Raw genomic sequence first — 27,149 nt, 5'->3', positions numbered from 1 at the left:
TCTCTTCCATTTAGATTGAAAGTGGAGAGGAGAGAATGGCAGAATCAGAATATCTGGGAAAGGAATTCCTGAGATAAGGATATCTTCCCCATTTTACTTTCCAGCTTTCTTTTTTTGTTTTTATTGTTTGTGTGTGTGTGTGTGTTTATTTTTTTTTGGGGGGGGGGTGAGAGTGAGCTGGGGAGGGGCAGAGAAAAAGGGAGACAGAGGATCCAAAGCAGGCTCTGATCTGAGAGCAGAGAGCCCAGTGGGAGGTTTGAGGCTCAAAGCATGAGATCATGACCTGAGCCAAAGTTGGATGCTAATGACTGAGCCACTCAGGCACCCCTACTCTTCCCCTTTTCTTGAGAGAAGCTGCCAAAAGAGCACCATATCTAGGTCTACTTGCTTGGAGGAGAGGGTCTGTGGGAGGAAGCCCTGTCCAGTCTACAGGTGGGAAATAATGAGTTTCATTTTGGGCTTCAGCATAAAGACACAGACTCCCTGCAATTATATTCAAACATACTTCAATATCAACATTTCCAGTAGTATTTGCTGGAGCTGTTGGTCTTGTTTATCAGATGGTTCGGGAAAAATTCACACTCAATGTATACAAATTCCTCTCAAAAGCAAGTAGATTCTAAGATTGGCAGATAGTTCTAAAATTAAAAGCATATTCTCAATGTAATCTACAATACTGTGGCAATTGTTTTTTGGTCCTAAATTCTCACTCTTGCTTATTTCATACACATTACAATGAAACTTCCTATAAGAATTATTTCACCTGTGCAATTTTAATATACTCTTTTAGCCAATGAAACATATTTCTTGAGGATGTAAAAATTTTTATATACTTTGTCTTCAATTTTTAAGGTACTTTTTCCTTTCAATTTGTCAAAACAGATTATTAGTGTTAACCACGTTATATCATATTTAAATTAATTCAGACAGCTTAATACATGAATATATTCATATGCAAAGCACACAATAGTCAAATCAAATAATGAAGTTAATACACGAAGTTTTGTAGAAAGGAAATCACATCAAGTGCAACTTAACCTAATTGAGACTGATTTTAAATCACTTTTATTTTAAAGATATATTTAATCTTCCAATAATAGCTTTTTTTCTATATGAAATTCAGAGCCCTTTGAATATTTTCCCTTTTTCCTTTTTTTTTTTCATTTTCATCTTGTTATTTTAATCTACTAAGTGGATGAATTTCCATCTGGCAAGATTTCATTATCTTCTGCTTTGATTAGAAATCATTACAATTTGTACTGTTTTCTTTACCTCCTTTGAAAGGACTTCAATCTCTGTTGGTTTAATAAATATGCTAATGTATGTTACAGGAGTAAAACTCTAAGGAGATTAGAACATGTTCTATTATGGAGAAAGTATGTTATTTTATTTTTTTTAAAGCATGTATTAGAAATTTCTAAAGAGAAAGGATGCCTAGAATTTTTTAAATAATTCTTAAGAGTCAATAGAAGACATTTTATTACATTTAACAATATTTAACAATTTTTATCAAGTGACTACTCTGAAAAATTCTAAGAACACTACTGAGGGTATGCCAAACAAGGCACATATTCTCATGGTGCTAACACTTAAAAACTAAACAATTACAACTAAGGACTGTAACTATTCTGATAGTCGGTAGTATGGGGAAGCTTGAAGGGGATATGAGCTATGTATTTAAAGAATCAGTGAATGAACTTTGAGCAAATGATATATAGGGAAGTTCTTTAAGATAAATGTAATTAATTTAGGTAATTTTTGAATATTGGGCCCAAAGAATATAAATAATTATATCATAGTTTTCTCTACAGTGCTAATAATCCAATTTTATTAACCATTACTTTATCTTCTGTGATTTTCCTATTCATATATTCTACTCATTTTTCTTTTGCCTATTCCCTATTGATTTGCTGACATTGTTTATATGTGAAAGATCATGCGTATATTGATTAAGAGTAAGAATTTGGACTCCTGAAACACTACCTGCATCTAAATCTCATTATATGCAATCACTGTGACCTTGGGCATGATTTTAACATCTCAGTGCTTCAGTTTCCTCATCCATAAAATAGGATAAATAATAGTATCAATCACACAGGGGAGATATAATGATAAAATGAATTAATATGCAGAATGCAGGGCACCTGGTGGCTCAGTCAGTTGAGTGTTTGACTCTTGATTTTGTCTCAGGGTCATGATCTCACAGTCTCATGAGTTCCTCCCTGGGGTTCTGCACTGACAGTGCAGTCTTCTTGAGATTTTCCCTCTCTCTCTGCCCCTTCCCCGCTCGCACTCTATGTCTCTCTCAAAGTAAATAAATGAACTTTAAGAAAAAAAATGCAGGACTCAGGAAAAAAATGTACAAAGTAAGCTCTTTATAATTTTTTGCTATTGTATCATTATGAATTAGATATTAATCTTAGTGCAAATCTCTCACTAACAACTATTTAAAAGCTATCAAGCATTCAATATGTGTTTCCATTGCCCCTTCATTGTATATCTCGTTTTCCCAAATTGAAACTCTATATTTCTAATCACCTCTTCCGCTAGCTTGTGGACATGTGACAGGCTCTGCCAGTTTGATACAGCTGCATGAGACTCTGATTCATAAGGAAGTCACATTAGGAAACAAGCCAGGAATAACGGGACACCAAAATTGTCGAAGCATACAGGAGCGAAGGCAGTGAGTTTATGGTAATAATGGTGGCCTTTGCTTTTCCAGGCATATGTCTAGAGACATTCTGAATGGTCCAGTGTTTCACATACTGTCATAAGCTATCCTACAATACAGCCTCTAGCAAAACTAGGCTATTGCAAACCCCTGCTAATAGAATTGTTTACTTTTATACCCAGAGGTTTGCGAAAGTACCAAAATCTGCATGTGACGTGTTTTCAGGCTGACTTCAAAGGGTCCATGCTATAAGAACTAAAGTTCTTATGAGGCTGTCTAAAATGAAAAAAACATGTCAGAGGGCCTATGGTGGTTCCATATGTGCTACATGTGTCCCTGACTGGATCAAGTGTGCTTTCTGTATTGAGGAGCAGAAAATCCTGAAACTGTTAAAGGCACAGAACACAGTTAGAAAACTAAGTAATAAAATGAAGCTTATTTTGAGTAATAAAATGATTTAAAAGCTAAAAATAAAATAATAAATAATTATGATAGCCCTTTCAAAATGACACTGAAGCATTAGGATCAGCAGTATTAGTTAACCACCAAGTTCTATGGTGTGGTCTTAGAGTTGTTGCTGTGAGCTTATTAATATTTCTTTATAAACACTTCCTACTTAAACCTGTGGAAATGTAATCTATTTACTTAGAGTAAGGAGAAAGATCAATATAGTAATTTACTTCAGAGGTTATTAGTCATCTCACCTGATTGAGTTGAAATCAGCAAATAATAATAATTAATAGTAATAATAATTAACATGAGAGAAGGGATGTATTCTATAGCATATAATGATAGACATTAGCTTAGTTTATCATTGTGGTAACTTAGAATAACATGTGTTTTAAAGTAAGCTCTTCCTTGCACTGTGAAGAAAACCATAAACAAATCAAAAAGGCAACCTACTGAATGGGAGAAGATATTTTCAAATAACCTATCTGATAATAGGTTAATATCCAAAATATGTAAAGAACTTACATAGACCAATACCAAAAAAAAAGCAAAAAACAAAAAACAAACAAAAACATATAATCCAACAAAAAATGGGCAGAGGACCTGACTAAAGATCTTGCCAAAGAAAACTAAAGATGACAGACACATGAAAAGATGTTCAACATCACCAATCATCAGGGAAATATACATCAAAACCACAACGGGATATCACCCCACACCTGTTAGAATGGCTAAACTCAAAAAGACAAGGAATGAGTCTTGGCGAGGAATGGAGAAAAAAGAACCCTCATGTACTGTTGGTTGGAATGCAAAGTGAAAGTGGTGCAGCCAATGTGGAAACAGTATGGAGGTTCCTCAAAAAATTGAAAATAGAACTACCATATGATCCAGTAATTCCACTGCTAGATATTTACCCACAAAAAAATGAAATTAGTAATTTGAAAAGATGTATGCTGCTAGTGTTAATTGCAGCACTATTTATAATAGCTAGGCTATGAAAGCAACCTAGGTGTCCATTGATAGATGAATGTATTAAGAAGTTTATATAGATATATGTCTTATATATTATTATACATTATATACAATGAAATATGTTATGTTACTATATATATAATGAAATATTACTCAGCCATTAAAAGTAATGAAATCTTGGGGCACCTGGGTGGCTCAGTCAGTTGAGTGTCTGACTTCGGCTCAGGTCATGATCTCGCGGTCCGTGGGTTTGAGCCATGCGTCGGGCTCTGTGCTGACAGCTCAGAGCCTGGAGCCTGCTTCGGGCTCTGTGTCTCCCTCTCTCTCTCTCTGACCCTCCCCTCTTCATGCTCTCTCTCTCTCTCTGTCTCAAAAATAAATAAATGTTAAAAAAAATTAAAAAAAAAAAGTAATGAAATCTTGCCATTTGCAACAACATGGATGGACCTGGAGGGTATGATGCTAAATTAAATCAGTCAGTCAAAAAAAGACAAATACCATATGATTTCATTCATATGTGGAATGTAAGACACAAAACAAAGACAGACAAAAAAGGGGAACAAAAAAATACACAAATACAGGGAACAAACTGATGACAGAGAGGAGATGGGTGGAGGGATGGATGAAACAGATAAAGTGGATTAAGTGTACACTCATTGTGATGAGCACCAAGAAATGTATAGAATTGTTGAATCATATCATACACCTGAAACTAACACCATATGTTAATTACAATTCAACTTAAAAAACTAAAGAAGTAATTTCTGGGTGATATTTTAAAAAAAGAAAAGGCTGAAGGGGTTCAGTGATTACTATTTATACCATTTTAATGGGGACCAAAACTGCGAGGGCTCTTTTGTGTATAGGCTGCTTCTAGCAATGCTGAAGAGTTTAAAAAGTAATTTAATAACTAAAAGTTTGAAACTCTTACTTCAATCATTATCAGATAGATAACCAAAAGATTCTTACAACATGCTTAAAATGTTCTCAGTTATTTACCGACAGGGGTGTTTAGCAACACAGAAACTAATGCTGTTATTACTAAATTTCACTATAGGCAGAATCCACACCTGTGTTAGGCTCTTTCTTCCTGCATTTATTCATTCAACAGATATTTGGAGCCAACCACACAAAAGGCACTAGTACGGATGCTGCATTATAGGAACTAAAGAAATAAATTCTCCACCTTCAAGGATCTTACATTCTATTGAGGGAGAGAGAAAATAAACAGATACAAGATAATAGGTGTTAATTTAAAAAAAGAAGCTGACCATTTGCAGCAACGTGGATGGAACTGGAAGGTATTATGCTGAGTGTCCTTCAGTCAGAGAAGGACAGATATCATATGTATTCACTCATATGTGGATCTTGAGAAACTTAACAGAAGTCCATGGGGGAAGGGAGGGGGAAAAATAGTTCCAAACAGAGAGGGAGGGAGGCAACCACAAGAGACTCTTAAATACAGAGAACAAACTGAGAGTGGGTGGGAGAGGTGGGGGAGAGGGGAAAATGGGTGATGGGAATTGAGGAGGACACTTACTGGGATGAGTACTGGGTGCTGTATGTAAGCCAATTTGACAATAAATTATATTTTAAAAAGAAGAAGAAGAAGCTGGGCTAAAGAAACTGGAAAATGATGGGGTAATATTTTACAGAAAATGACCAGGGGATGCTCTGTGATAGTCTGGGTTCTTCAAAAGCAGACACCAAGATGGGTCAGATGAGCAAAAGCTTTATTGAGGAAAATGTCCATGAAGGATGAAGGAGCAGAGCCAGAGATGGTAGCGTGAGATCTCAGACCACCTTATAACAGAGAGGAAGAAAACAGAGTATGTGGAATCTCAGACTTCACTGCAGTTTTAAACAAATTTCGACAAGACAGTTTTCAAGCTAGAGTCGCCTGTTTAGAGAGTTTCTCATATTCACGGAATGGGCTATCATTAGTTACTCCCATTACAGTCAGTTATTGGCTCAGAGCAGCCCTTAGGAATCATAGCTTTGGTTCAACATGATAGTGGAACTGGTTGGGGGCATCAGTTATGCTTCAAGGTCACAAAAGCTCAGCAGCATATGTTCATGTCTACCACATCCCTCTAAGAAGATAGCATTAGAGCAGAGAGCCTGAAGAAAGTTAGTCATCAACTAACAGAAAGTGATCCCTGTGATAGTTTGGGTATTATTTTGGGTTTTATTTTATGCATTTATTAATTTAATTATCATTCATTTATTAATATACTATTTATAGAGCTAATTTGACAAGCAAATCAATAAAGGATTAGCCCAGTAAAATTAACACTCAAGATTATTGTTGCTATGTTTCTACTGTAATAAAATACAAAAGGACAATTTTTTTCCCTATTGTTGTCCCACTTTCGCCTTCAACATACATATTGATTGCCCCTGAGTTCGAAATACTCCTACAAAACATTGAAAACGGAGGAAATTAAAACCCTTTTTCTCAAAAAGTATTTGTTTTAAATGAAAGTTAATACTTCCAATAATACAAATGCCATAGTTGCTTGTTTGTGACTATGTTTTTAGAGAAGTTAAATTTACACAAAAGCAGTATGGATTTTCTTTACCCAATGACAAATGAAATACATGACCATATTTTTCAATGTAGAATAAAGTCTTTTGAATATTGTGGACCAATTGTTACTTTATTCATTATCTAATTAACATTACAAAATATCAGTTATATTCTATCAATATGATAGAAACACAAAGTTGCAATCTTGCTGTGTAAATACTGTGGTTTCTTTATACTCTTAAGAGAGATCACTAAAATGAGTGAATTCTGACTTTGCTCAGTGTTTTTGGAACCTAGCTAAAGATCCCCATCCTTTCTGTTAATTCTTACTTCTTAGTTCTTTGAAACTGAAATTCTAGCTGCATATGAAACACGTCATTAATGGAGTTATTCAATAAAACAGACCAAAAATTATTCTTTTCTCTTTTGGTACCCAATGTCCTTTAGGGACTTTATTCCTTTGTTTATAGATAAAATAAAATGGGGGGCGCCTGGGTGGCGCAGTCGGTTGAGCGTCCGACTTCAGCCAGGTCACGATCTCACGATCTCACGGTCCGTGAGTTCGAGCCCCGCGTCAGGCTCTGGGCTGATGGCTCCGAGCCTGGAGCCTGTTTCCGATTCTGTGTCTCCCTCTCTCTCTGCCCCTCCCCCATTCATGCTCTGTCTCTGTCTGTCCCATAAATAAATAAAAACGTTGAAAAAAAAAATTTAAAAAAATAAAATGGGACTATTAGGTTTCTCACCTCCTCCTAACTAGAGAACTGGCATGTGGTCAAAATAGGTCAATTACTGCATTAAAGGAAATGTTTTTCTCAAAAAATAAAATAAAATTTTAATTAATAATAAGAAAAATATACAAAATAAAACTATTTAGTTATCAAAGCAAGCTTTCTAAAACCCATACATGAATATCCCTTAGGCATATTAATGGTTCTACACACATTTTTTTTCTCTGATAACCTCAGAACTGCCACTGATAAAAGAATATCTGTGCTCTAAGAAAATTATAGTTGATACTTAGTGTTCTCCATCAACAATAAATGAACTAGAAAGATGAATCCAAACGCATAAAACACTTTGCTTTCAACACAAAGAAAATCAATACAAATCTAATCAGACCAAGAAATAAAAGCACATGCTATATTTATCATTCAACCCTCTTTTCAAACGTACCCTTCCCAAACCTAAGGTTTTTAACATTGTCATTTGAGGATTATGTTCAGTTAGAAAAAAGAAGAATGACACATTGGATAAGTTCATTCCTAAACTAGCAATTTTTAAAACTGGCTATATTTTAAAGAAAATTCAATTTAATAAAAAGTCTCCTAGAATATCCACCATGTGCATTGTCAGTAATGGTTCTCCCATCCAGATTTTTGATTCATTGATATAAATATTGATTAAACAACTACCGATACTAGCATGATTATAGGCGACAGTGAATTAAACAGACAATTCCTTGTACCCACAGAACTCATATCTTAATGCTCTTTAGTCCTGAGCATTTAAGTGACAAGATTGCCCCATCCCTGAATCCCTCTTTCCTTCTGCTAATAATGCCACATTAGTGTTCTGAGCTTCTTATTCTGGAATTGTGAACACTCTTGGAACACACCAATCAGTTGCAGCACAAAGCTCTAGATTTCAAATTATGTTTATTTCTCAATATATTTATTTCTCACTGAAGCTTTTTTCTTATTTTTAGTTGACTTTGTGTTGCGTTCCAACAAATTGTTTTTGTAAACATTTTCAGGCTTCTCTAATTGCCATCTTTACACAATCACATCTTTATCAACAGATGATATATCCTGCTCAGAATAAAGACTGATGGATTGGGAAGACAGATGGATTCTGATAATAGAAATTTGAGATGCTTAAGGAAGAATATAGAGGCTGCAAAGAGGAGAATAAAACCCTATTAAACATGGAGTTTCAGAGCATAAAAGGATAAAACATCAAAAGCAATTTAAAAGAAGGATTAGAAAAAGATTGATTTGAATCCAGAATCCAGAAGGCTAACGGAATGCAGTTTCAAAAAGTAGGGAGTTATAATGTCAAATATTGCAGAATTTGATATTCATGATCACATTTTAATCCAGTTTGGTTAGGTCATTCTTTATTCTTTTTAAAAATTTAATTTGACACGTTATATTTTGTAAATTTAAGGTGCACAGCATGTTACTTTGATGCATATATGTATTGTAATATCACCACTGAAGCAATATTTATCACATTACATAATTATAGTACAATATTATTGTCTCTATTCATTATATTGTGCATTAGGATCTCTATGGCCTGTTTACTACTCACCTTAAATACCATCAATCTTATCCCCCCATTCTCCATATCCTGGTAACCAGCATTTTACTCTGTTTTGTTATGTTTTTACAGGTTTGACTGTTTTAGATTCTACAAATAAATGATATTACATAGTACTTGTATTTCTCTTTTTGACTTATTTCACTTAACATAATGTTCTAAAAGTCCATCCAATTTGTCACAAATGGCAGGATATCATCCTTTCTCATGGCAGAATAATATTCCAGTGTGTGTGTGTGTGTGTGTGTGTGTGTGTGTGTGTATCACATCTTTTCATATTTTCATTTATTAATTGGAATTTTGACTATTTCCTTTTCTTGGCTATTGTGAAGAATGCTGCAATAGACATAAGTGTGTTTCTTGTAGAAATCCTATTTTATTTCCTTTGGATATATGCCCAGAAGTAGAATTGTTGGATCATATGATAGATCTACTTTTAAACTTTTGAGGAACTTCCATATTGTTTTCCATGAGGGTTGGATTAATTTACATTTCCACCAATAATGTGTAAGCGTTCCCTTTTTACCATATCTTGACCAACACTTGTTGTCTCTTGCCTTCTTGGACATTCTAACAGGTATGAGGAGATATTTCATTCTGCTTTTTTTTTTTGCAACTCCCTAATGATTAGTGATGTTGAACATCTTTTCATGAGTCTGTTGGCCATTTTGATGTCCTCTGGGAAAATGTCTATTTAGTTCTTCTGTTCATTTTTTTAAGAGAATTTGGGGTTTTTTGTTGTTGTGTTCTTTATATATTTTGAATATTAACCTCTTACCCGATAAATGACTTGCAAATATTTGCTACCAATCTGTATGCTGCTGTTTCATTTAGTTGTTTTGTTTTGCTGTGCAGAAGCTTCTGCATTTTATGTAGTCATATTTGTTGATATTTATTTTTGCTTTTGTGCTTCTAGCACCATGTCCAAAATATCATTGTCAAGACCAATATTGATGGGATTCTTCCTTATGTTTTCTTCTAGGGGCTTTATGGTATCAGGTCTTATGTTTAAATCTTTGATTTACTCCAAGTTAATTTTGTGAGTGGTGTGAGATAGGAGTCCAATTTCATTGCCTATATATGTTTCTCTAGCTTTTTCAGCTCCATTTTTTAAAGAGATTATCTTCCCCCCATTGGGTCTTCTTGGCTCCCCATCAGGTATTAGTTGACCATATATACCGGCATTTAATTCTGGGATATTTTGTACCATTGGTCTGTGTATCTATTTTTGTGTCAGTACTATATTATTTTTATTACTATGGTTTTGTAATATAATTTGAAATCAGGAAGTATGTCATCTCTGGCTTTGTTCTTTTTTTCTCAGAAATGTTTTTAGCTATTTGGGGTCTTTAGTGATTCCATACAAATTTGAGGACTATTTATTCTATTTCTATGAAGAATGCCTTTGGTATTTAGATGGAAATTGCACTGAATCTATAAATGGCTTTAAGTAGTATGAACATTTTAGCAATACTTATTCTTCCAATCCATGAACACAAGATGTCTTTTCATTTGTTTGTGTCTTGATTTCTTTCAGTAAAATCTTAGTTTTCATTTGCACAGATCTTTTACTTCCTTAAATTTATTCCTAAATATTTTATTGTTTTTGATGCTATTGTGATTGGGACAGTTTCTTTATTACTCCTTCTGATGCTTCATCATTAATGTAAAGGAATGCCACTGATTTCTGTAGGTTGATTTTGTAGTCTGCCACATTGATTCCAATAGTTTTTTGATTGACTCTGGGATTTTTCTATATATAAGATTACGTTGTCAGCAAATATCAATAATTTTACATTTTCCTTCCCATTTGGGATGCCTTTTATTTATTTGCCTTGCCTAATTCCTCTAGCTAGGACTTCCAATAGTATATTGAATAGAAGTGGCAAGAGTGACCAACATTGTCTTGTTCATGATCTCAGAGGAAACCTTTTCAATTTTTTTCCATTTAAGTATGATGTTAGCTGTGGGTTTGTCATATATCCTCTTTATTATTTTGAGATATGTTCATTTTATACCCACTCTGTTAAGAGGGTTTATCATGCAAAGATGTTGCATGCTGTTGTCGTGTTTTTTCTGCATCTATTGAGATGACTGTGATTTTTACTTTTTGTTTGATTGATGTGATGAATTACATTTATTGATTTGTGTGTGTTGAATCATCCTTGCATCTCAGAGATAAATCCCACTTCGTCATGGTGTTTAATCCTTTCAATGTGTTCTTAAATCTGGTTTACTACTATTTTGTTGAGAATTTTTGTTGTATTAATTAGGCATATTGGTGTATAATTTTCTTTTATTGTGGTATCCCTATCTGTTTTAAAATCAAGGTAATGCTGGCTTTGTAGGATAAGTTTGGAAGTTGTCCCTCGTCCTTAATGCTATTTTAAAGACTTTGAGGGGGATTGAAATTAATTCTCCTTCAAATGTTTCATAGAATTCACTAGTAAAACCATTTGGCCATATAGTTTTCTGTGTTGAGAGCTTTTTGATTACTGACTGAATCTCTTGACTCATTACTGGTTTGTTTATATTTTTTATTTCTTCCTGATTCAGTCTTGGTAAGTTGTGTGTTACTAGAAATGTATCAATTTCTTCTAGATTACATAATTTGTTGGCATATAACCGTTCATAGTAGTCTCATAATTCTCTGTATTTCTGTATTATCTGTTGTAATGTCTCCTCTTTTATCTCTAATTTTAAGCATATGAGTCTTTTTTTAGTCTAATTAAAGATTGATCAATTTTGTCTATCTTTTCAAAGAACCAGCTTTTAGTTTTATTTATCCTGTTTACTGTTTTTCTGACTTATATTTATTTTTGCTCTATTTTTTATTATTTCTTTCCTTCTGCTAACTTTCAGCTTAATTTGTTCTTTTTCTAGTTCTTTGAGGTGTAAAGTTAGGTTGTTTATTTGAGTCCTTTTTCATTTCCTAATATATATGTTTATTTCTATAAACTTTCTTCTCAGCACTGCTCTTGCTCCATCCCACAAAATTTGGTATGTTGTATTTTCATTTTCATTTGTTTCAAGATACTTTATGATTTACCTTTTGACTTCTTTGATCCATTTGATTTCTTCTTTGATCCATTAAGCAAGTGTGTTGTTCACGTTCCACATATTTGCTGATCTACTCACCTTCCTCTTGCTGATTTTTAATTCCATGCCATTGTGGTCAGAGAAGATAGTTGGTATGATTTCAGTCTTCTTAAATTTGCTAAGATTAGTTTTGTGGCTTGTTATACGATCTATCCTGGAGAATGTTGCATGTGCATTTGAGAAGAATATGTACTCATTCAGTTGCTGGTAGTTGGAATATATATATGGAGTCCACTTTTCTAAAGCATGGTTCAATTCCAACATTTCTTTGTTTCCTTGTTGATATTCTGTCTGGACAATCCATCCATTGTTTATAGTGAAGTGCTGAAATCCCCTAATATTATGGTATTATTGCCTAGTTATTGTCTATTTCTCCCTTAAAATCTATTAGTACTTGCTCAATATATTTTGATTCTCAGATGTTGGGAACATATATGTTTATGACTGTCATATCTTCTTGATGTATGGACCCTTTTTATCATTATATAATGATCTTCTTTGTTTCTTGCTGCCATTTTTGACTTGAAGTCTAGTTTTTCCAAGTATGGCTATACCTGCTTTCCTTTGATTACCAATTGGCTGGAGTATCATAGTCCATTCCCATACTTTGAGTCTGTTTTTCTTTGGAGTTGAGATGAGTCTACTGAAGACAGCATATAATTAGACTTGTTTTTTAATCTATACAGCCACTGAATACCTTTGGATTAATGAGTTCAAATCGTTTATGTTTAGGATGATAATTGATATACGAGGACTTACTACTGACATTCTATATTTTGTTTTCTGGCTGTCTTGTACTTCTCCATTGTTTCTTTTTCCTTTTGTCTCTGACTTTTTAGATTGGTGGTTTTGTATAATGATTTGTTCAGTTTCCCCTTTCTTGTGTTTTGTGTCTTTGTTCTAGATGTTTGTTTTGTTGTTATGATGAGGTTAGCATAAAATATTTCATAGATAAAATAACCCTTTTTCTGCTGATAGCAGCTATCTTTATTTGCCTATATAGGTCCCATCATTTTCCTCCTCCCGTTTTATATTTTTTTTTGTCACAACTTATCCTTTTTTATGCTTAAGTTATCAAATCGTAGTAGCTATAGTTATTTTTAATGCTTTTTTTCCTTTAAACTTTATTATATAATTGTTTAACACCCTGTTCTAAAAGAGTTACAATTATCTGGTTCAGTTTGTCTACAACATTACTAGAAGTTTTGTGTCATTTTGGGGTTGTTTCAGATAGAAGAGCTCCTTTAAACATTTTTTTTTTTTTTTTTTGTAAGACAGGTCTAGTGATGGTGAACTCCCTCAGCTTTTGTTTTTCCAAGAAAGCTTCAATTTCTCATTCATATCTGAAGAATAACTTTGCTAGATAGAGTACTCTTTGCCAGCATTTCTTATCTTTCAATATTTTGAATACATCATTCTACTCTCTTCTTCTGGCCTATGGAGCTTCAGCTTAGAAATCTGCCGATAGTCTAATGGGAATTTCTTGGTAGGTTACTTTCTTTTATTTTACCCTGGTTGCTTTAAGGATTCTTTCTTTATCATTGACTTTTGACAGCTTTATTATACTGTGTCTTGGAAAGAGTCTTTTTGCATTGAGATAGTAAATGATCTATTAGCTTCACAGACTTATATGTCTAGTTCTTTCCCCAGGTTTTGGAAATTCTCAGCTATTATTTCCAAATAACCTCTCTAACCCCTTCTCCTTCTGGCATACCTATTATTTTTATATAGGCTCTCATAATGGAGTCTGATAGCTCTTATAGGATTTCTTCACTGTTTAAAATACTAGTTCTTTCTTCTTTTCCACCCGATCATTTCTAGATTCCTTTCCTCCAGTTCAATTATTTTTGTCTCTTCCATCAATCTGCTCTATTTCCTATGTTTTCTAATGTGTTATTCACCTCACTGAGTTCTTCACCTCCAGAATTTCTGTTTGGTTCTTTTTTTTATAATTTCAATGTCTTTGATAAATTACTCCTTCTTTACATTTATTAAATTCCTGAATTTTCTTGTAGCACTTTCTTTATAAATGCTATTTTGGATTCTCAGTTAGATCCCAATTTTCCCTGACTTTGAGTTTGGTTGCTGGAGACTTGTTACTTTCTTTTTGTGATAGATATTACATGATCTTTCAAGGTGTTTGATGATGTACCTTTGCCAGTGCATTTGAAGTAGTAAACACCTTTCTTATTGAGGTAAAGTTTTGTTTACTTTGTTTTTAACAGTTCAACAGGGTGGGAATTAGAGGACTTTCTTTTGTTTTCCAGCAGGTGATGCTATAGCACAAGTTTTTGGTTTCTTTTACTTGAGTTGACTTGTGGCTATATTTGGGAGTGGGCACTTTCTAACCTCTACCCTCTCTGCCAGAGGGGCTACTGGTTGTTATTGCTTGTGCTTTTGGGGTTACAGATACCACTGCCACTTCTCCTCTGGCTCCTCTCCTGTTCCTTCAGTTCCAGCACCTCCACAAAATGTAATCCACTCTCCTTCAGATATCAGATGTATGGATGTCCCTGGTGTCCTAGTATGTCATACAGAGGAAATTTTGTTGGGTTATGAATGTTTTATTGGTTATGAGTTGACAAGAAAAGACAAGGGGAAGGACTCATGCTGTCACGAGGCTGATTCCTCATTCTTTCTTCTTAATCAGTTTATTTGGTTTTCCAATAAAACATTGCTAGGAAAGTGATCAATTAAAAGTGGAAACTATCTTGAACTGGATGAAGACTGTGGTTCAAGTTCTTTGTAAAGTTGTTGAACATCTATGATTTGTTTTTCAATATACACAATACCTATTCTAACAAAATCTTTTTGTGAAGATCAAATTGGTACACATACACACACATGCGCGCGCGCGAGAACACATTCTGTAAAAGATCATAGGACATCAGAGAGGTACTTATGTTTTAGGAAATGAGATTTTTTAACTACAGGCTTGCTTTTGTTTTACATTCACATCTGCTAAAATCTAAATTATTTTGGGGTGCCTGGGTGGCTCAGTCAGTTGAGCTCAGGTCATGATCTCACAGCTTGTGAGTTTGAGCCCCGCACCAGGCTTTGTGCTGACAGCTCAAAGCTTGGAGCCTGCTTCAGATTCTGTGTCTCCCTCTCTCTCTGTCCCTCCTCTACTCATACTCTCTTTCTCTCAAAAATAAATAAACAAAAAAAATTAAAAAAATAAAATCTAAATTATTTTGTCTTTTATTTAATCAAATTGAATGCATTATTCACACTTGAGAAGGAATCTGATAAAATCTTTAAGGCTCTCCTCAGGAAATTATAATTAAGAAAAGGGTAATTTTCAACTACAGAAGTATGATTAAAATTCACATAAGGAAATTATCCTGAAATAATCTTCTGGGAGAAAAGGCGGCAAGACAATATTAACAAAGGAGTTAATTTAGCAAGTCTATGATAAGCATGTCAACCAAAAACTCGAGAAAATATTTGCAGATAAACTTCAATAATCTGCCTTTGAATAGTCAACTGTTTAGTGTATTTTTCTATGTAAAATAGGAAGACTAAAAATAAATAAACTTGAATCAATAATTTTGCCTAAATGGATGTAGAAGAATTTTAGTCATTACAACTTTTAGCTAAATAAACTAGTATTGTTTATTTTCAAAGGTACAGTCTAGAAGAACAATCTAAAGGATTAATTGCCCTCACTAAACCACCAAATGGGAAAGCAACCCTGATTAGTTTGAAGGGACATCATTGTTGAAATGCTTCATATCAGCTTTTTTCCACTTTGAGTGTGTACCCATAACCTAAGACTCTAGATTGGTGGTTGGTGAAATAATTTTGTAAAACACATGTATAATTGAATATATCTGTGTGTATGTACACACACATCATTTGTAACATAATATTTGTGTATGGAATACTATTTTTCCAGCCCCTCTTCCTTTCTGCCTCAGCCTGTGCAGCTGCTGTTTACTCAAATGATATTTATTCCCCCCAGATCTTTATTCTGCTCAATCCATCACCTCCTTTCCATCTCTGATAAAATGTCACTCACTCCGATTTCCTTTCTTGGCAGCCTTATCTAAATAGAAACCAGGACCTAAAGAACAAGTCTAATCTAGTTTTTATGGATAATTTTTCACATAAAGACAACTGAGCTTTCTCTTTTATAGGATAAATATCTTCTGGTTTGTGCACTGTCATCATTCCTACAACTGCCTTCTAAAAGTTTTCCAGTTTATCATTATACCTTTTATTTGCCTGTATAAAACTAAAACAAAACAAAGCAAACAAACAAAAAAAAAAAACACTACTTCTTTCATTCTAAAGGTTATGCTTTTATTACAGGACTTTGAAATTTTATCAGTGTGTTTGGCAGCTGTCGCTTATTGTTGACTCACCCTAAGCTTACTAGAAATTAAATTTCTAAATTGTATGAGGTGCTATTTGAACCACTGTCTCCTCTTACATTTTGTGGTTATTTCTTGAACCCAAGTATTAGACTCTACATGAATACATATTAAACATATATATTTGGCTCATCATTTCCAAATTATTGATACAGTTCTGGTGTTGAATTCTTTTAACTGATGTACTTATTTGTTGATCTTTTCTCAGAAATTTGTTCCAAAATCTCCCCAGTTAATAATAATGATTTCATTAATGTTTGATTTTTTTGTGTCCTAGAGACATGGTTAAACTGTTGTTGGAACACTCAGTCCTCAGAGAACAATGACACTTTAAAAATCTACAGAGCAACAAAAGCATAATTCATAGTTCATCTAAATAGGTTAAGAATCGAGTATTTGCCAAGGAAACTCTGAAACTACTTTAAACAGTCAAATCAAACTATGTTTCTGGCTGATGTGCCTCAGTTTTGTTTCCCTGATGAAAAATTTTAAAAATTGTTCTGGCCCCTCTCCTCATTCACATTTACTCCATACTTTGTCACTAGGGCTCTCATCCATTCTTATGTCTTCAAATATAAATCATGTGGCAAAAAAGTTCGAATGTAAGACCCTAGGTATCACTGTTCTGGTATCCTCTTAAATTTTAATTTTCATAATAGAGGACATTTTCATAAACACAGAATTCTCTTTGGGAAACTACCTTCTTTGATATTTATATGTGTACCTAGTGGAAACTAACTTTTTCATGCATAGCAGTGATTCATCCCCTACCAATTAGAATGTCCAATTAGAATTAGCTACATATTTACTAACACAAACTTGGGCTAATCATCTGTTTAACAAGGGTATATATCAGTAGACTGTAGGGACTGCAATGTTAGAAATTATGTCTCTTGCTCACCATTGAAGCACTAAGCTTAACGCAGTGTCTACCCCAAAGTAGGTCTACTTTTTCTTTTACAGTGTCTCCATTTTTTTCAGGATGCTATAATCAAATACCAGAGACTAAGTGGCTTATAAACAACAGGACTATATTTCCCACAGTTCTGGAGGCTGGGGAGCCCAGGATAAGGGTCTGCTTTCTGGCTCATCAATGGCAATCTTCCTGCTATAACCTCAAATGGAGAAAGGTAGTGAATGAACTCTTTGTGGCCTCTTTTATAAGGGTACTACTTCTGCCCTCATAACTTAATCACTTACTAAAGCTTCATCTCCAAATACCATCACATTGGAAATTATATTTCAACATATGAACTTGGGAAGAGCATAAATATTCAGTGTATATCTAGGAAGAACATAGTGTGAGACCCTAAAATTTTTGAACTCCAACAAAATGGAAATCTTATGAGAGTCAATGATTTGACTCTCACTACCATCATGACACCCAGGAAAAAGGGACTGCTGATTTAGATCCATCACTTTTAAGGGACTTAGAAATCATCGGCATACACAGGGGTGTCTGGGCAGCTCAGTGCATTCAGTGTCCGACTCTTGGTTTTGGCTCAGGTCACGATTTGCGGTTTGTGAGTTTGAGCCCCACATCGGGCTCTGCACTGAGAATGTGGAGCCCACTTGGGATTCTATCTCTCCCTGTCTCTCTACCGCTTCCCTGCTCATGCTCTCTCTTGTGGTAGAGTCCCCTCCCTAAGGAAAGAAAAAAAAAACCTCAAGGAAACCTGGCTATATGTGTATGTGACAACATCCCTCAGGACCTTGTAACATGAGACCACTTAATCAAACTGCATGTTTGTGTGTTACCATATATGGGAGACAAAGAAGCAAAAAATATATTAAGAACTATGCCACATGGCGTTCGGGGCTTAGTTCTTTGGGTACGAACCCAACTGAGAGGTGCCAGCAGGAATAAAGTTGCTTCCTGGAAAGAAAAGCCTCGGTGTCATGACTCTGTGAGAATCCAGCTACACTCTCTCTCAAAATAAATAATAAACATTAATTTTTTTTAAAAAAAGGAAATTGTGGGCATACACATAAAAACACACATATATACACACGCACAATTATGTCCACTTAGGATTCATCAGCCAGCATTCACAGGTACTCTACACATTTGCTGTTGTGACTTATGCTTTTCCAGTCCTAAGGACTACTTCATATTTCTTGTTCTAGGTCCTCATAACAAAACACAACTACATCTGAGTGCCCTGGAGATTGGCAGATGGTGTCACTGTTATTGTTGAAGACAAGCACTATTTTGCATTGCAGAGAGGAATTGTGTGATAGAAGTGCTTAGATAAGATAAAAGACTAATTAACTTGTCACATCCTTCCTCTCAGACATTAAGAATGTAATAAATTCTTGCATAATGAAGTACAGTGTCAAGCATCTGTTTTCTTGCTTTCCTTGGTGCCTCAAATTGTGATACCAGGGTATGAACAAGTTAGCACAGTAGCCATAACAATGGCTTACAATGACCAAAGAGATTTTTCCAATATTAAATAATCTGTTTATGTTTAAATGTATGTGTATATGTGAGTGTGTGTGCATTATAATTTAGACATAAAGTGCAGACAGAGTGTGTTAGGGTTCTATAGAAAAACAGAACCAATCAAAATAGATATAGATAATAGAGATGGGTGTGGAAATAAGAGAGAAAGCACAGGGATTTATTAGAAGGAATTGTCTTGGGGCACCTGGGTGGCTCAGTCAGTTAAGCGTCCAACTTCGGCTCAGGTCATGAATTGTGGGTTTGAGCCCCATATTGGGCTCTGTGCTGACAGGTCTGTGTCTCCATCTCTATCTGCTCCTCCCCCACTTACACTCTGTCTCTCAAAAATAAATGTTAAAAATTTTTTTTTAAAAAAGAAGGAATTGTCTCATGTTATTACAGAGACTGACTAGTTCCAATATTTACGAGATGAATGGCAAGCTGGAGACTCAGGAGAGCTGATGTTATACAATTAGTCCTAACGCTGGCTCAGGTCCCAGGAAGAGCCAGTGTTTCAGTTAAAGTCTCAGCTAGAAGACAATTAGGCAGAAGGAAGGAATTCTCACTTATTTGGGAGAAGGTCAGCCTTTTTCTTTTATTCAGGTCTTCAACTAATTGGATGAGTCCTACGCACAATAAAGAGTGCAATCTGTTCTATACAGCCAACCATTATTAAGTGTTTATCTCATCCAGAAACGCCCTTACAGAAACACCCAGAATAATGGACCAAATGTCTAAGGACCCTGTGGCCCAGTCAAGTACACCCATAAAATGAACAATCACAAAGTGCAATTAATACCATTTTCACTTTGGTAACATGTTCACTGAACTGTAAAGGGTTTTATTGATCTGAAAATATTCAGATTTAATAAAAATGCCAAAGATTAAATAAAATGTTTGTTTTCTTTTTAAATTTTTTTATTTCATTTAATTATTTAATTATAACTTATATAATTCATTTTAACTTTAATATAGGATTTTGAATATTTTAGTAAAATATTCTTTGAAACTATAAATAAAACAATTTCAATTTTATTAACTTTTATATTTAGTTTAATTTTTAGTTAGATTACAATCACAATTTGGACATATTAAAATACAATTACATTTATTTTTCAATTCTTTAGAGAACTGAGAATAAGGAAAATTAAGATTTGGGGGAAATAGAAACTATGAAAATAAATGCCAGAAAAGAAAAATTCTAAAAGCAAAAGAGAAATTTAAAAATCTTTAAATAAGCCATCCTATAAAAAAAAAAAAAAAACCTAAAAGTAATTAAAGTAAGCACACATAAAGTTTGACCCATATGAAATTTGTGAGGAGAATACAAGGTCTTTATTATGAATATTAAAAATTACTGTCAAAAAACCATAAGAATATAAGTGTACCTTTATACGCACTCAACTCCCAAGCCCTGTGGAAGAAATTTTTCACAAGTGCTGTCTGCAGATCTAATTAAGTTGTCAGACATGCCACTGCAGAGATTTTAACATCAAACTCAGAATGCCTAAGAGGAATGGAGTGGAAGATAAGGTGAATGCAAGCGTTTGGGGGCCCTAACAAAGAGACTTCTAGGCCTAAGTGCTATAATTATAACTCAAAATACCAGGTAGAGGAAATTGTACAAGAAGACTCTCATGCCTAACCCTAAAATTTATGAAGTTTTGTTTAAGTCACTCAACAGGGAAAATAGCCAAAAATGTGTTGCTATGCCAAATTAACTGACTGAATTTGAGAGCAGAACTTAGGATATTCTTGCTTGAAATACTGTGGTAGACACATTCTTTTAAAGGCATAGGACCTGGAAGGATAGCAGTAATAAGAACATGTTCATACTTTCTTACAAAGAAGTAAATGGTCAGGGAGCACCTGGGTGGCTCAGTTTGTTGAGCAACAAACTTAATTTCTGTTCAGGTCATGGTCTCATGGTTTATGGGATTGAGACCTTCATCAAGGTCTGTGCTGAAAGCCTGCTTTGGTTCCTCTCTCTTTCTCTCTCTCTTTCTCTCTCTGCCCCTTCCCCACCTGCACATGCTCTCTCTCTCTCTCTCAAAATAAGTAAACTTTAAAAAAAAAAAAGAGAAGTAAATGATCAGATTTGTATTCTAGGAACTTAATTCTAGCAACACACTTGAGGACACATTACCATAGGGAGTTTCTGGATAAAGCTAAATATTAAAACTATTATAAAAACACCACAAAAACCTGCATGAGTGCTGTGACAACCAGGAAAAAGCATTTTGCAGATCTCCAAATAGGGGAAAATAATTGACTCAGGTCACCATTGAGGCATTTATGCCATCCTGTGCTTCTCAAAGACTGCCCTCAGGAATACTGTAGATGTCAGCAGAATACTTAAGGTAGGCCCATTCTTAGACACTCTCACCCAAACTTTATTCCTTTACTCCAGGGAAATCTTGTATCATGATCTACTGGCTCTCCCAGACTTTCCAGAATTCTCACCATTTTCTCTCACATATTTCCTCTAACATGTTGACATCTGCTTCTCACCATTTTCTCTCACATATTTCCTCTAACATGTTGACATCTGCTTCTCACCATTTTCTCTCACATATTTCCTCTAACATGTTGACATCTGCTTCTCAAAGGACCTAGACCAGTACACGGGCAGAGACAGGTATATGGACAAGAGTATATGCAAGCAATTTTGGAAATAACAGGAAGGATTAGCAGATTTTATGAAACAGAAGAAAAAAGAGTCAAATACTTCTTAGTGTAAGATGGTGACCATATTAACTGAGGTTTTGATTCAATGAGGGGAAAAAGTACTTGAAAAAAATTATGAACTCAATTTCAGAGCATGTTCAGTATGGGATGTTATGGGCCTTTTCAGGCATAATGCCCAGGAGACTGTTATAAGTGTTAGTCATGAACTCGTAACCTAGATAAAGGCCAAACAGAGATGCATGTTTGACAGTCATATATATTAAGAAGATTCTGAAAAATAGATTTTGTACCACTTACAAGCTAACAAATTAGCCTGACACAGTTTTATGGATGCTGCTAGAAGATAAGAGACACCTGGGTCAGAGACAGACAGTTTATTACTCATGGTAAATGCAGTAGTCAGGGTATCTCCAGTGCACTGTGCTACAAGTCCCAGTTATCACAGAACCACATAAAGAGGATCAGATGACACCTGTACACATAGAGGGTAGTGCTATTGAAGAGAAACCTGAGCTTAAGAATCCCAATCTTTGATAATAAGTAGTAACATGCCTGTCCATTCCTACAAGGGGGAATAAATCATTTTCCAAGGTTGTTTTCTATGAAAAGATAGTCATAAAAAAAAGAACAGTCTATGGCTTACTCAGAAAATATGAGGAAAATTAGAAACCCAAGGGAAATTGTCTCCAAAAATGAACACTAGCAAACATATCATAAAGTAACCAAACACTCTTGAAAAACTGGAATGCCGATTAAAACTATTAGGTGCCATTTTACACCTCAAATTAGAAAAAGCAGACAGGTGAGGCACCTGGGTGGTTCAGTCATTTGAGTGACCGACTCCTGATTTCAGCTCAGGTCATGATCTCATGATGGTTTGTGAGTCCTAGCCCTATGTTGGGTTCCACACTGACAGTACGGAGCCTGCTTGGGATTCTCCCTCTTTCCCTCCCTCTGCCTCTCTAAATAAATAAATAAGCCTAATGGACCCACAAACATTTGACCAACTAATCTCTGACAAAGCAGGAAAGAATATCCAATGGGAAAAAGACAGTCTCTTTAGCAAATGGTTTGAGAAAACTGGACAGTGACATGCAGAAGAATGAACTTGGACCACTTTCTTACAGCATACACAAAAATAAATTCAAAATGGATGAAAGACCTAATTGTAAGGCAGGAAGCCATTAAAGTCCTACAGGAGAAAACAGGCAACAATTTCTTTGACCTCGGCCACAGCAACTTCTTACTAGACATGTCTCTGGAGCCAAGGGAAACAAAAGCAAAAATGAATTATTGGGACCTCATCAAGAAAAAACCTTCTGCACAATGAAGAAAACAATCAACAAAAATAAAAGGAAATTGACATAATGGGAGAAGATATATGCAAACTACATATCAGATAAAAGGTTAGTATTCAAAATCTGTAAATAACTTATCAAACTCAACACCCAAAAAACAAAAAATCCAGTGAAGAAATGGGCAAAAGACATGAATAGACACTTTTCCAAAAAAGACATCCAGATGGCTAACAGACACATGAAAACATCATGTGTTTCAACATCATTCATCATCAGGGAAATACAAATCTATACCACAATGAGATACCACCTCACACCTATCAGAATAGTTAAAATTAACAACTCAGGAAATAATAGTTGTTGGAGAGCATGTTGAGAAAGGGGAACACTTTTGCACTGTTGGTGGGAATGCAAACTGGTGCAGCCACCCTGGAAAATAGCCTCAAGAAATTAAAAATAGAATTATCCTATGACCCAGCAATTGCACACTAGGTGTTTATCCAAAGGAGACAAAAATGCTGATTTGAAGGGGCACATGCATCCCAATGTTTATAGCAGCACTATCAACAATAGCCAAATTATGGAAAGAGCCCAAATGTCCATTGACTGATGAATGGGTAAAGATGATGTGGTATATACAATGAAATATTACTCAGAAATCAAAAAGAAATCTTGCCATTAGCAACAACATGGATGGGACTAGAGTATGTTACGCTAAGTGAAATAAGTCAGTCAAAGACAAATATATGATTTAACCATATGTGGGGTTTAAGAAACAAAACAGATAAACATAGGAGAAGGGAAGCAAAAATAAGATAAAAACAGAGAAGGAAACAAATCATAAGAGACTTAAGTACAGAGAATAAACTGAAGGTTGCTGGAGGGGTGTTGAGTGGGGAAATGGGGTAAAGAGGTGATGGGCATGAAGGAGGGCACCTGTTGGGATGAACACTGGGTGTTTTCTGTAAGTGATGAATCACTAAATTCTACTCCTGAAATCTTTATTACACTATATGTTAACTATCTTGGATTTAAACTAAACAATAATTTTAAAAGTGGACACATATATTTGTATGTATGTATGTATAGTATGTGTCTGTGTGTATGCTTATGTATATGCTTTGTTTTGTTTTCTGAGTTCTTCTGGCCTAGGAAGGCTTATTAGTCTCCTATGGTTGCTGTAACAAATTAACAGATATTAGGTGACATAAAAATAACAGAAGTTTATTCCTTTTTAGTTCTGGACGTCAGAAGTATAAAACCAAGATGTCAGTAGGACTATCCTCCCTCTGAGGGCTCTAGAGGAGAATCCTTCCTTGCCGTTCACAGCTTTTGGTGACTCCATGATTCCCTTGGCTTTTGGTTTGTGTAACTTAAATCTCTACCTCCATTCTCACATTACTTTCTCCTTTGTGTGTCCTTCCCCCCTTCTCTCCTCTTAATAGTATTTGTCACTGGATTTAGAGCCCACTCCAATGCAGAATGATTTCATTTCAAAACCCTTACCGTCATTATATCTGCAAGGACATTTTTCCAAATAAGGTCACATTTACAGATTTAAGGTGGGCATATTGCTGCATGAGGTGGGGGAGAATTATTCAATATATTACAGAAAGGTACAGCAAAATAGGCTTTCAATAATGTCGCAGATATGTTTTCCACAAACCATGTCAAAAGTGAGCACTCAGGAAACATCCTGCTTCTAGTCATTGTAAGTATTTTTTTCTGATTTTCTATTTATCTTCTATACTTACTTATGTTCTGGTTTTCAATATCTTCCTTTAAACTACTAAAGTTTCATTCACTTATTTGTTGTAAACATTCAGTTTTTTAAAGTTTTGGTTATATTCTTTATATATATGCAGAAGTAATCACATCAACAAATATTTTCCTGCATTACAGTTTCTGTTGTCTTAAAATGTCTTAAATGTTTTTTTTTTATTTGCTACTACTACAATCTGTGAATTTTAAATTTATTTTTATGAGCGATCAACAACAACAAATTTTGATTACACTGAAGTAAATCTGAAATATCTTTCTATTCTCTCTATAGAAAATTATATTGCAATATGGTTATCATAAAAAGAAGCAATTATAGAACTGAAACTAAAAGTTTTGAATAAAAAACATTTAAGGGTGAGTCAAAGAGTTAATATCATGTTATTGTTTTTCTGTATTTTTGTTGTTTTTGAAACTGTCTATAAGTTGCAATTAGTTGATAATTTTTCCAATTTTTACTAAAATATTTACCTATATTTAGAATATTTATCCAAGATTTATTTTTATCTCTAATTTTATATTTGTATTCCTTATTCTTTATCGTAAAAAAAAAAGTCTCTAAAATGTGTAAGTTTCAGGTACAAAGTCTGGATCTGCTCTAGGAAGGAGTTTAAGAGGAGTTCTGGATGAGAAAGTAGATAGGGTTCAATGGACCACCCTGTGTGATAGAAGATTGTTGGAATCAGGACACTAGGGAGAGAGTAATAATCAGTCAAAATTTAATATCATTGTTGATAATTTTAGTCACTGATTTTCAAGTCAATACAAACCAAAATGTGCTTTTGTTTTTTGCATTAACGAACAGATACTTTTTCAAGCTTTAAATTGGTACCTTAATAGTAGCAAAGTGAAGTAGGAGGGCATATAACCATGAAATGATCATTTTTCCAATTCCACATGAACACCAATGGAAATTAACATTATTCTTTATAGTAACATGGGCACAACATTTTCTTCTTGTGTGCTTTCTTTTTCTTTAAATCCAGATAAGACATAGCATCATAATAAAGGCAGAAATAATTTTTTAGGAGAAATTTTTTTTGATTGGGAGCTAAAAGGCAGAATGAAAAGAAAAAATCCAGTTCTTGTGCATTTCCCCCAGGTATAATGAAGGCATTCAGTTGTCTTAACTATTTCATATAAAATGAACCTCAAATTCTCATAATAGTTCAATTCAAGGAAAAAAAAAAGAGCTTGTGGGACCACAGCGAGATGCCTGACTTTTAATAGGATGCCCAAATACAATGTTTTCCCTGATGTGCTATTACAGAAGTGTTCATATAGGAAAAAAGGTATAAAATATGTAAACAAACTAATAGAGAAGATTGCAAAGTAAGGGGATCCTGGGTTCACCTTGTCCCCACAGACACCAAAGTAACAACTACATCTATGTAACTAATTCTAAAAATGATCTGAAGACTAGCAGAAGAGATTTTCCATAGCTAATTATAGAGAGAAGGCCACATCAAAAAAGGTAAAAGGGGTAGAGACATGGTCAGGAACCAAACCCCCTGTGTGACCAACCAGAAACAGGAGGGACATTACAAGCACAGAGGAGTGATGGGATCAAACCCTACACTGGGCACACCTAGCCCTGGGGAACTGCACTGGAAAGATAAGTCCCCATGATGTCTGGCTTTGAAAATAAGTGAGGCTTAATTCTAGGAGATCCAGAGGTGATAGGAAACTGAGTCCCCACCCTTAAAGAGACAGCACACTAAATAACTCAGGGGAAGGGCGCCTGGATGGCTCAGTCAGTTACACATCTGACTCTTGATTTCAGCTCAGGTCACAAACTCATGATTCGTGGGATTGAGCATCATGTTGGGCTCTGCACTGATGGTGTAGAGCCTGCTTGGGATTCTCTCTCTCCAGCTCTCTCTGCCCCTCCCCTGCTTGCTCGCTCTCTCTCTCTCTCAAAATAAATAAACTTAAAAAATAATAATAATAATAATAACTGAGGTGAGACACAGCACAGAGCAGAAGTTTGGGGTATATGTGCTTGGGGTATATGTGAAGGAGATTTATTGACCAATCTTATAATGTGTGCTAGAGATCTGCAGGAGATTTTTCTAGGAACAAAAATGCTGGACAGTACCATTTTCTTGGTCCTCTGCTGTCCTAGATGACTGGATTCTCTCCATTACCTTGTTACCACAGTGTGCCCTGCCCCAGTGTGCCCTGCAGACCCGCCTCAACCAAACTGCCTGCCTCGGCAAGCATTCCTCCAAAGTAGCTCCTGCCTCACCACACTTTGCCGGTAGCTCCAGCCAGGACTGGCACCACTCCAAAGTGACTTCTGCCCTGTAAAGGTGAGGAGACAAGTCCACACACCAGTGCGTCTGTAGTTTCTGCAGCTGGGCCTTTTAGCTGGCAACACAGAGAACAAGCTCTGCCCTCCCACATCACGCAGAGTGGGTCATTGCAGCCAAGTGAGACGAGAGCCAGCCCCAACAACCAGTATGCCCACAGTAACTGTGGTTCAGCCACAACAGGAGAGCACATGCAGTACACATAG

At 35.1% G+C, this 27,149-nt stretch overlaps 1 pseudogene; it reads left to right on the top strand.

The window, feature by feature from the left end:
- The first annotated feature begins 2,745 nt into the window (after positions 1-2,745).
- On the top strand, positions 2,746-26,941 carry LOC112858809 (large ribosomal subunit protein eL34 pseudogene; annotated as a pseudogene).
- Positions 26,942-27,149: the final 208 nt, after the last annotated feature.

Source organism: Puma concolor, chromosome B1 (genome assembly GCF_028749965.1).
Source record: "Puma concolor isolate L17-30 chromosome B1, mPumCon1.1.hap2, whole genome shotgun sequence".
Taxonomy (NCBI): Eukaryota; Metazoa; Chordata; class Mammalia; order Carnivora; family Felidae; genus Puma; species Puma concolor.
Note: the sequence above shows the minus strand (reverse complement) of the source record. Positions and strands in the feature narration are given on the sequence as shown.